At 41.6% G+C, this 7,970-nt stretch overlaps 1 long non-coding RNA gene across 2 annotated transcripts; it reads left to right on the forward strand.

The window, feature by feature from the left end:
• The first annotated feature begins 266 nt into the window (after positions 1-266).
• On the forward strand, positions 267-2,853 carry LOC136517448 (uncharacterized). 2 transcript variants are annotated; one of them, XR_010774289.1, is made up of 3 exons: positions 267-565; positions 1,532-2,232; positions 2,613-2,853. It is a non-coding gene; the product is annotated as an uncharacterized lncRNA (long non-coding RNA). The 2 variants fall into 2 exon arrangements; XR_010774288.1 differs by having other exon boundaries at positions 2,616-2,853.
• The last annotated feature ends 5,117 nt before the right edge of the window (positions 2,854-7,970 follow it).

Raw genomic sequence — 7,970 nt, forward strand, 5'->3', positions numbered from 1 at the left:
TTGCATTATAGTTTGTGTAAAAACACAAATATAATAGTAATATGCATTCAAAAGGTTAAAAATAATAGGTATTTGAAAAATACTGAATTTTTTTATAGCCCAAACCTGAGCTTTGAGTGTGAAATATGCTCAAGGCCATGTCTCTCGTAGGCCCAAATAATTGGTCAGAAGATCTCGTCCGCCTGAAGTGATCCGACGGCCGACCTTGTGCCCACCCGACATAAAAGCAGTGTTTGGCTGAAACCCTACCATCTCCACCCCACGACTCCTCCTGTCCGCCCCTCACCACTGGATCCGCCGAGCCGTGACCGAGCACCACTTAATTCTCACCGCGTTCGTCAGCAGATGCGCCAGCGTAAGCTCCTTTTCTGGTCTTCCCCGTGCGTCGTGGCTATAGCCGCCCCCCGCTGCTGCTGCGCCACTCCATGGCTGCCCAGCTGGAGCTCGGCATTCTGGCTAACTTTGGCGTCCTAGCACTCACTGCCGGTCAAGCTCGCCCCTGACCTCGTGATCCTCCTGACATGGCATGCAGCTCCATCTCTCTCTCGACTTCCACAAGATCCAGGTGAGCTTTCTCTTCTTCCCGCTGTTGGCAGCTCAGGGCATGTCCCCGGCTGATGGCACTTGTGCGTCTGCTCAGATTTTTGGGAGAAGTGGTGTCGGATTCATTAAGAAAGAGGAGGAAAGCATATGATTGTTGTCTGTCGTAAGGAGGGGAAGGATGTCCTGGTGCTCATAACTCTAGATTAGTCCAGCCCTATGCGATTTAGATTTCAGATTCGTTGCTAAGTATACCTGTTCGGGAGTGAATGTAGTCTCCGTGGCAACACAAATCAATGCATCGGTTAGCCATATGTTTTTGTTTCTTTTCAGATGGAAGTTTGAGTAGTTTTTTTGCCAGTGTAATTAGATGCATTTATAATCCACTCAACCACACTAATTAATAGGTAAATGATTTGATAGATACAAAATTAATGGAGTAAACATAAACTAGCTACTGCCAAAAGAAAGTATAGCTCTGCAGACACTGAGCAAATTTTCTGAAGCTACCTCTGCCATTATTTAATTTATAGTGTCAAGTAAACATGAACAGCCTGTTCGTTTTGGCTGAAACGATCGTGGATTATTACTGCTGGCTGGTTTGGTGTGAGAGAAAAATACTGTTCTAGCTTATAATCCACGATCGTTTACGACCAAGCGAATAGGCTGTAACTAGTTACTTGTACGATGCAAGGCCTGGGATTTTTTCAGAAGCTATCTCTGCCATTATTTTATTTAGAAAACAAGTATGCAATGAGCCAAATTGTGACCTTTCTGCCAGGTGTGGTAATGTGGAAGTTGCAGCTGTTTCGATGCTTGGCCTTGCTGTTAAGCACAATGTGTTCATCCTGAATGTCATCTAGCAAATGGGCATGCATATACTATTTTTTATGAATCAATTGCCCATTCTATGTATCAACTTTTTTTTTTCTTTTTCTATATTCTGCAGTCGTGCAATTTTGATTTTGTTCTGAACTTTGCATACTTGAAGGAACTTGGAGGAAGGTGGTGGACAGAATATAGCCCTTCACTATAACTAAGCCTAAGATAAGTGAGATGGATCAACTAAATGTACAACTTTTTTTCAGTATTTTTAAATTAAATTGGCAAGAATGTCTCTGGATGAACTTACCTAGACACAACTACGCTGAGATGATAAAAAAATGTGAATTGATACATGTATATTCCAAATAACTAGCACTAGGTAATTAAGATAGCATAAGTAATTAGCATTAGGTTTGCCAGCATAGTTTCTTCTGTTCTGAATTTTAACTTATTTATTGATGATTCAAAACAAATCATGTGGTGCCTCTTTATTTATCTGAATCATCATATGTTTTCATTTTTATTGTAGTCCAATGTATCCCCTTGCTTGTACTAATCCACATCGGTTCACAAGTTCTGCTATGTTGATAAGCGCACCTTCTTGCCAGTAATCGCTCTTCTTTTCCATAGGGTTCTCTCACATTTCTTGATTTAAAAGCAAACCATTGTTGTTGATTGTTGTGCTATGATTTACATTACTGGTTGATTGTTCTATGAGTCATGACTAAAGTAACTTTTCTTGGTTTCTTTACAGAAATGCCATGTGAAGAAAAAAGGATTCCAGAAGTGAATTTTATCCTTGCGGTTGCAAGATGAACCTGAACCTGAGCTGATATTTTTGAGGAAATATTCTATTGTGCACCACTGGTACATTGGCCTTAAACACTCATGATTACAAGTGTTTTAGTTTTTTTAGGGAAAACTAATTTGGTATAGTTTGCAGTGCTAGTATTCTTTGTTTGAAATATATACTTCTTGCATAAGGTCTGCATTTGTGGTAGCTGTCTTGGATTTTAGTTCCAGCGGCACTAAAGAATAGTTGACATTGGCGATTGAAAGTTTGTTCCGCACTTGTGTTGACATGGTTTGAACTAACTTGATGTGGAACTGGATCTAATATTAGCTAACTATATTGTCATTGTTAACCGCCTTTACTATCAACTTGATTATAACCATATTGCATTACATTTTGTGTCTGTATAACTTTACCTAATTTACTAATATCCCAATCTTATTCTTTTGGTTAGTAGGAGCTTAAACTTCGAGTGGGAGGCTCAATCAAGCAAGAACACAGCCGAGCTTGCACTGCCAAGAAGTTTGCAAGTGATGTAGAGATCTTAGGAAGTGTTTTAGTGCTGCAAGTTTTTTTTGTTTTCCCTTAAGTCCTAGTGTATTGTACTTTCATTTGTGATTTTAGATACTATTTGAATGGTTTGTCTATTGAATGGATGATTGATTTGAATTAATATATGGGTGTGGATTTGATTATGTTATGCTCTAATTCTTTTTGCAACAATGATTGATTTATTAAACCACATCAAATGCTATGTGCGTTGCAACAAAAATCCTTGTTGCAATAAACCCTTCTGCAACGACTGTGTTACGTTGCTATTGTCATCTATTGCCACGAAAATGTTTTGGTGGCAAGAGATCTTATTGCAACGAAAATCATTTGCATGGCAATACCAACTATGCTAACGAAGTACCTTGCATGGCAATACGATCTATGGCAACGAATAAAATTGCGTGGCAAATGTTAGTATTGCCACGGTATGGTACCCATGGCAATTACATATGATCTCTTGCAACGAATAATATTGTGTGGCAAATGATACTATTGCAATGGCACAATAATGGTGGCAATAACATATGATCTCTCGCAATGAATAAAATTACCTGGCAAATTATGTACTTGCCATGGCATGGTGGTCGTGGCAATAACACTGCTTTTGCCTCAACCGTGAACGTTGCGACAACGTCCTATTGCCATGCTTGGCAACGGATAGCTATGGTTGCAAGAAACACTAACAGTTGCAACACCAAACTAGCAACGGTTGCAATACCTTATTGCAACGTGACTTTTTGCAACCACTGGCAACGAACACGATTTGGTTGCAACATCTTCCTTTTGCAACTAAATTGGGTTTATTGCAACATTTTTTCGTCGTTGCACAAGGGTTAGAAGTTAGTTGATCCTTAGGGGGGTGGCAGGGGCTGGTATATATAGCCCAGAGCATCAAACATGAGCCCTTGGATCAAACTGACTTAAGTAACGGTGTGAATACAACCTAGGAGGCGGTGGAGGACCGACATTACGACATGGAGGCTGACAGGTGGGCCTAGGGGCCGAGCGGCCTACAGGTGGGGCCAAGCAGCCCCACCTAGTAGCCTCCGCCTCTTTGCCTCGGCGTGGTGTCTCTAGAACCTTCTAATGTCTGTTTCACGGTGGATAAGCGCAATTAAATCTGACATGTAGGTCCACCTTGACGATTTTCTGGTTAAACCATGCAGAAAATACAGAATCATCAAAACTCATGGAATTTATTAGTTTAAACCCCTAGACCTTTGTTGGTGATCATATTTATGCCCTTATTCATGTTTCTTTGATGGTTTATAATGGTTGCTAACCACTGTCAACAGCGGTGCCCTCTTGTAAATGGTTGTGCGCCATAAAATGTGGGTGTGTGAATTGAAAGATAGTAATGAAGGTGAAAGATACGAGGCTTACTCGGGATACGTTACCGCGTTGGCATCCAATGCTCAGTCTTTCGTCCAACCACCTCCCCTGCGCTACGAGAAAGTGGTTAGTAAATGGCGGAGTATACGCGTGCGTTAGATGTACCTCCTATGACCATTGCTGGGTCTCGTGTCATCTAGGAGACTGAACTACCGCATCTTCTGCCCCTTGATCGCGGGTGTGTCTTGAGGCTCGCGCCCATTTGGAACTCCAACCGCCATCTTCTCCACCTTCATCTTCGCGTCGCCTATTTAAGCCGAGGGAGAGGAGGGTAGCGAGTCTCATCCCCACTTCCAAGTTTTCCTCAATGTCCAATCCGAGTGAGAGAACAACTATCTTCTTCGACCGCCATGGCTCACAGTCCATCCCCGTGGCTTCACCGCCGCCAAGAGGGATCTTTAGAGATCGGGCTCCGTCGCACCCTGTCGGTGTTCATCCTCTGTAGGTATTAGAGGAAGTTTCACAAAGATGGGAAGGAACAATGCCATGGGGGCTCAGGCCGCTGGGCTCCCCATGGTTGGCGGGCATGAGGCCCCAGCTCTGGGTCTAGGAGCATTCAAGCATCGACTCAGCGGCTCATGTTCGCTGGCTTGTCACTAGGCGTTCCTCCCCTGCTCTACCGGAAGTGGCATCAGGGCGGTTCCTAGTGGGCTCCTCTTCCTCAGATGTTAGAGGAAGCTTCACGAGGTGGTTGTCCCTGAGGCCCCTTTCGACAGTCCTCTCCTACTCATGGTGCAGCTCTGAAGGTTAGAGACACCTTGTACCGGTCTCTCTGTGTCGTAGAACCGACCAATTTATAAGAGTACAAGTACAATGGCAGCCCGCAAGCGGTCGCACTGTCATACTTGAACCCATATAAACCCGGTAGTCCGTTGAGTACCACGACGGGTCTCAATAAACGATTTACAACAACCAAGATCGTACATGATTCAACATACATGCCATATATTACATAAAGTTCATAGATACATTTCATCATCAGAGTACGAATAAAAGTTATTACAAACCGAGTTTGATAGATAAAGTGGAAGCAAATAAGTTCAAAAATAAAGTTTCCAACATAGTTTGATACAGGGCCAAGTAGGATCACGATCCACAAAAGCAAAGACATGGATTAATAAAGAAGCCTACCCAAGGCTTACTCCTCATCCACGATGGGATAGAAGCAACTCTTGCAATAACCATGGTACACAGTGCCATCTGCAACAGTGGGAAATAAAACCCTAAGTACAAGAGGGTACTCAGCTAGACTTACCCGTCATAAACTAGAAATAAAATGACTCCAAGGATTATGCAAGGCTGTATAAGTGGAGATAGCTTGACAACATTTTGCATAAAGGCAATTAACTTAGTTGTACAATTCGGATTCCTTTAACAAGTTAATTATAACTATCCATTTCTAGTTAGCAACTATCATGTGCCAAACATGTGGTATATCATTTAAAAGCATACAATAGTAACCATAGCAGGTATTGTACTTCCATATTCATTAGAACCATCATGTTCCATAACATAGTTACTATGATGTTGGGACTAGCCAAGTTTCTCACTATCCGGGAGAGACGGTGATTCGAATCAATTTCAACTAGCTGGGAATTTATTCCTAACACAAACCTAGACATACCGCGCGAAGGTAGCCTTAGGTCACCTTTGGTACAACTCAAGTCTACATTTCGTGGGTCCGTACTGCGCCGCACAATCTGGGACACCAGATGCTAGGACGTTCAGGCCTAGCCTGCCCTTGGGCTCAGTCTGATCGTCCCTCGGAAGGAGCGCACAACAGAACAGGTCCCAGCCAGAGTTAAATTACTCGGCTTCATGGTCGGAACGAGTTATCCGGCCAGCTAAGTGAGAGGCATGCGTTCAATCTTGTCAGAAGCACCAACAACGGTACGATCCTTAATCGACATAGACGGGGATAGATCCACACCCAAGACCTCCATGTCTTGTTGCTTCTCTATCGACATCCCGCCTGGTCTCGATTTTCTTTTACCCCATGGTTCTGTTCCATGATAGCAAATATAGCCAACCGTGCTCCGGTATCCACCTATATCTTGCAGGTGATTGGACATCACCTAACTTCTACCGGTCTAAGCATGGCTAAGCATATATTTGATCCTGGACCTATACCGGTTAAAGGTGTAATATCTGGATAAGGAATTTATATGCATCAAGTGGTTCCATTCAACTCTTATAACCTAATGCATCAATCATAAATACTCAAGTAATTATTTGTAAAATACGGGGAGACTTAGAATGCTCCGGGGCTTGCCTCACAGAAAGGAAGTGGGGCGGTGGTCAGGACACTCCGGAAGCTCTTCAGAATTCTGCTCCACGCCTTCGGGAGCTGCGACTTGAGGATTCTCCTGCTGGTCCCCTTCCTCTGCTTCATCGAATTCCAGCAACATTATTTTTTCCTCCGATCCTAGATGCATGAATATGGCATAAGATATCATGAATGCATATATGTTAACAAGTGCATCATGTCCTACTGAGTAGGTGCATATCTCTTCTTGATTAAGCAATTAACTACTTTAACAACTCATCAACTATTTCACAAACAACAGCTACTTATTTTACTCTTAACTGGAGTTCTAATTATCCAAATCCAGTGATCCTAGAGTTTCTGGAAAGCTTATAAAATTACCTACAACTTTGTTATTAACCATTTTTATAGTAAACATCATTTTTATCATGCAACTTATCAAACTCCAGAATCTGTCCAGAATCCTTCCAATTTGCATTACAAAGTAACAATACTTCTACTTCATGTAATCATTCAAAGTTTGACAACACAAAGTCTACCAATAGTTTAAGCATACCAAATACACTCAAGAAAACCTAATGGTGAAGCCCAAACTATTTCTTTATATGCCTTTATTATTTTATTTAGATACATAGGTTAAATAATAAATATATATCAAATGTGCATCATAAATTCTTAAAAATTTATAGTGCCTTACTAATGCTATCAAAGGACTACTGTAAAAGTTTCATGCCATTTTATATAGTAAAACATTCTATACAAAAAGGACAAGGCAGAAAGGCTTACAATAGCAAAAATAGAAAACCCTAGTGAAAAGTGTCAAGCAACAGATTTCCTATTTTTCTTAGCATCCTTATGGTACTAGGATTACCCCCAACAAATTTCATGAATTTTGGATTCATAAATAATTTATAAAAATTCATACCAGGATTCACTATTTATAAAAGAAAAATCTATAACTACAAATATACAAATGCACTGATCCTCAAATTTTTACCAGAGATCATATATGTTAAGAATAGCTTACCACAAAAATTTCATAATTTTTGGAGCACAGGAACTCTAGATATAAAATAAACAAGTTTGCATGCATTGCAAAACACATTTCAAATCTCTATTTAAATCTCCCAAAATTTCTACTATAAGTGTCAAGACTATGTTTTTGCCTAAATACTAAACTTCCTAAGGAACATAACCAAATTTATTTCACAATTTTTGAAGCTACCAAATTGGAGATCTAAAAATTACAAAACACACACAAATCTGGCATTCAATTGAACTAGTTTTCAATACTACTGTCGCTGACTAGTGGGACCTGCTGATCAGAGGACCCCACATGTCATCGAGACAAGAACAGAGCAGGCGGCGCTACTCTACTGGCACGGCCAGAGCTCAGCCGACGGCGAACCTGCCAGGCGGTGACATCTTCACTACGGTGATCTACTCGACCTCGCGCACACATTGCACTACTTGGTGGGACCTCTCGTCAGGAGCTAGAGACTACGGTGGCGTCAATGGTGGGGCGGAGGTGCGGGTCGATAGTGAGACACCGGTGGAAGCCACGGTGACTCAATCAAACACTACGCCGAGCATCGACACACT

This window comes from Miscanthus floridulus, chromosome 17, assembly GCF_019320115.1.
Source record: "Miscanthus floridulus cultivar M001 chromosome 17, ASM1932011v1, whole genome shotgun sequence".
Classification (NCBI taxonomy): Eukaryota; Viridiplantae; Streptophyta; class Magnoliopsida; order Poales; family Poaceae; genus Miscanthus; species Miscanthus floridulus.